The sequence below is a fragment of the Meles meles genome, chromosome 2, assembly GCF_922984935.1.
Source record: "Meles meles chromosome 2, mMelMel3.1 paternal haplotype, whole genome shotgun sequence".
Taxonomy (NCBI): Eukaryota; Metazoa; Chordata; class Mammalia; order Carnivora; family Mustelidae; genus Meles; species Meles meles.
The window spans coordinates 22642638-22646111 of record NC_060067.1 but is presented as its reverse complement, the minus strand read 5'-3'; the positions used below and the strand labels follow the sequence as shown (position 1 = coordinate 22646111).

The 3474-nt window shown below is 39.1% G+C and overlaps 1 pseudogene; it reads right to left on the bottom strand.

Moving 5' to 3' along the window:
- Positions 1–673: 673 nt before the first annotated feature.
- Positions 674–1718, bottom strand: LOC123937118 (annotated as a pseudogene).
- Between the last annotated feature and the right edge of the window lie 1756 nt (positions 1719–3474).

The window sequence follows — 3474 nt, the reverse complement described above, 5'->3', positions numbered from 1 at the left end:
CAAATATCATAATACACACAAATAATCTACAAAATAGGGCATTCAGTCCTGGAAGAAAATGTGGAAACTTTGTGAATATAACTAAAATGAGGCTAACAGTACGTGGAACAACCCTGAACATTTTCCCAATGACTAAGCCATGACATAACAGCTCAGGACACCATTATCATGTAGTTTTTACATATAATATGTAAGAATTAGAGTCATTTTTTTTTTCTACTCAGTTTCCATCTCTTCCTTTTTACCTTTTTTTCTACTAGCATTTTTCCCTTGGTTTGATCAGTTGAACTCGAAAGATTTGGAACTAAAGTGAGTATCAACTTTTATTGGGATAGCACTTGGGAAACATAGTCCTAGAAAAGGCAGATTTTAACTGAAGTGTCTTGACAAAGGTAAGCATCCATTTTAACATGACAATGTCCTTCATGTGAATCAATAGGGTAATGGCTTCTCTTGGCTGGATCATACCAGCCAGCAGGATACCTGCATGCGCCGTAGTGAGGTACTACAGAGCTGTGTGCACAAACACCCACCCATTTAAGCTTTCAGTAAATACAAAGCATCTTTTTAAACCATTTCAGTAAAATAAATAAATAAAAATATTGCATTTCTATTGGCCTGTTCTGCCTCTTGAACTGGCTTGGAGTGTGGTTCATGATAGAAGGCACAATAGTTAATTAGTTGCTACTCCACACTCCTTAGGCTCCAATACTTCCAGCTCTTCAAGCTTCAGTGCCTTTTTTGCAGCAATAATTATTCTTCATTAGCACTGCTACTGCCATGGGACCAACACCCCCAGGGACTGGAGTGAGTAACCAGCCTTCTTTCTGACTCTTTCAAAATCCACATCTCCAACCAACTTGGTTTAGCAGTTATGGGATCTTGAACTCTATTCCCACATGGATGACTGCTGCTCCCTCCTTGATCATATCTGCCGTGATCAGATTTGGACTGTCTGCAGCAGAGACCACAATGTCTGCACAAGAATTCTGTGTTTCTTCGGTTGCTCTTTGGGCGTGTGTATCGATGAGATATTATAAGAGTGGCATCGCCTCCAGGGCATTCATGTGCCCCATCTGTGTGTAGTAGCGTTGCAATGGGCATTCCAACATTTTTTGACTTCCCAGCTACAACCGCATTCTTCCCTAGGGTTGGAATGCTAGTTCATTTAATTATTTTCCAGACACTCCGTGGGGTAGCCGATAACCTGGAATACTGGTCCAAACACATTTGTCCTACATTAATTACACGAAAGCCACCAACATCCTTGTCTGGAGAAACAGCATTGCAGATCTTTCTCTCCTCACTGTGCTCTGGAAGAGGCAGCCGAACAAGGAGGCCAACTGCATTACCATCATTATTTAGATTATTGATTAAATTCAACACTTCTTCCTCAGAAATTGAAGCTGGTACAATTGTCTCACTGTCAATTCCCACTTCTCCAGCTGCCTTGTTTTTGTAGAGGACATGGGAGTGACTTACAGGCTTCTTCTCGTCAACCAGAACCACTCAGGTGTGGTCACTTGTCGCCTGATGCCACACATTCTTCCACCTCCTGCTGCATTTCCTGCTTGATCCGCCAGGCAAGTTTCCTTCCAAAGTGACAACAGTTTCATTTTCAACTACCAAGAGGTGGAAGGGGTGATGGCAGACGGGCAGTTCTGTGTGGTCCAGAGCATCTGGGTGGCCAATATGGGCACGAGGGAAGCAGCAGCCATCGCCCATGCTGATGTCCATGTCAGGCTAAATATATCATTTTACTCGTGTTGTTAATCTGTTAACTACCCAAAACACGCCGAACATTTCGCTGGTATCTATGCCTATAGTTTATTTTAATTTTCCATGTTGAGATGCTTTATGTAAACATTATAAATTTAAAATAGTTTTGACATCAGCACTCTTTTTACAGTTTCAACCTTACATTTATAGCATGCTCGAGTTTATATGCCGAGACTAATGGGTCCTATTTCAAACATTAAAAAATTTTACTTTAGCTTTATCAGTAGGGCATTGCCTAGTAGGTTCTTAAATGTTGACTAATGGCTCCGTGAGAGTAGCTTCGGATATGGGAGGTTCAGAGTATTGTGTTAAAGGGCAGTTGCTGAGATCAGGGCTAAACGATGTAGCTTCTGGAGTGTTTATATCATCCATATCCTATAAAGCTGGTTTTGGAGAAGTGAAACATTAGACATTTTAATCAATATTTCTTAGAGTAAATCTCTGAAGAGATGACAGCAAACGAGAACCCATCTTCTGGCAAGAGTGAAAGGAAAGTGAATCATTTTTTTCAAAGGAAGTAATGTGTGAAAAATGCTTTTCAACTATAAAGTGATGCACAATTGCTTACTCTTGAAATCACTATGATTGTTTTAGAGCTAGTTTGAAAGTCAATTGCTGATCTCAACTCAGCCAAACTACCAGGTCTATCATATTGTCCCATGACTCAAGACAAACAAATTGCATATGCCATTTGTAATGGATTTTATTATTAGCTATTGTTTCTAGCTAACAGATCACTTTTTCTCTTATCTCTCTGCTCCCCTCCGCTTGTATTAAAAAAGCCCATGTCTGTACATCCATATTAACTTAGGCCTGGCCAAGCTTAATTCTCCATTTTTTGGGTCAGAATAATATGTTTGGGAGATCCAAGCAGAGTCAGTCATAATCCTTCCCTGGGATGTACATATGGATGTTGGAGAGAAACATTTCTCTTTTCTATGAATTTTTGAGGTGGCTTTTTGATGGGCCAACTTCCTTGGATGCATTGAGGAAACCCATGGGTAAATTTATAATATGATAGAATTAGAATAATAGACAGAGAAAATCAAACCTGAGAGATGGGGCAGGTGAGAGAGAGAACTAATAACATAATTTCCGTTACTTGATCCAATTGTGTCTGAATCTAGTAACTTCTGAATTAATCAGTTTCACAGATTAATTCATCCTTTTTGAGCTTAAACTATTTTTAGTTGGTGTTCCTTCCCTTTCACTGAAAGTCTGACAAATATACCAGTCTTGTCTAGGATATTTCAGCTACCAATCCCTGTGACCTCATCTTTTTTTTTTTCTTAGTCCTTTCTCCATTTTCTAATTGCATGATCATTTGGTGGTTAAGTATAAGGACACTGAACTAGATTACCTGAGCTTGAATAAGATAAAAATATTTATCTTTGTCTTTATTGTCTCATTTAAAATTGTTAAAATTGTTAGATTTTAAGGGATAAAGACCTTGCTTTTTTGGCTTGGATAGATTATGGCACATAGTATAATCATACGTTTTTGACAAGCATTGCCCGAGTTTACTTGTTCCTGCACTACGTGGTCAATACAGGAACCTGTCATTCATAGCCTCCTTCCTGATTTGCTCGCCTTGATCCATTTCTTGGTGTACTTAACTTCTCTTTTGACCTCATTATTTTCTACCTGACTCAAGGCTCTTGCCTAACTGTTCTTTTCCTCTTCTTGACTATGATT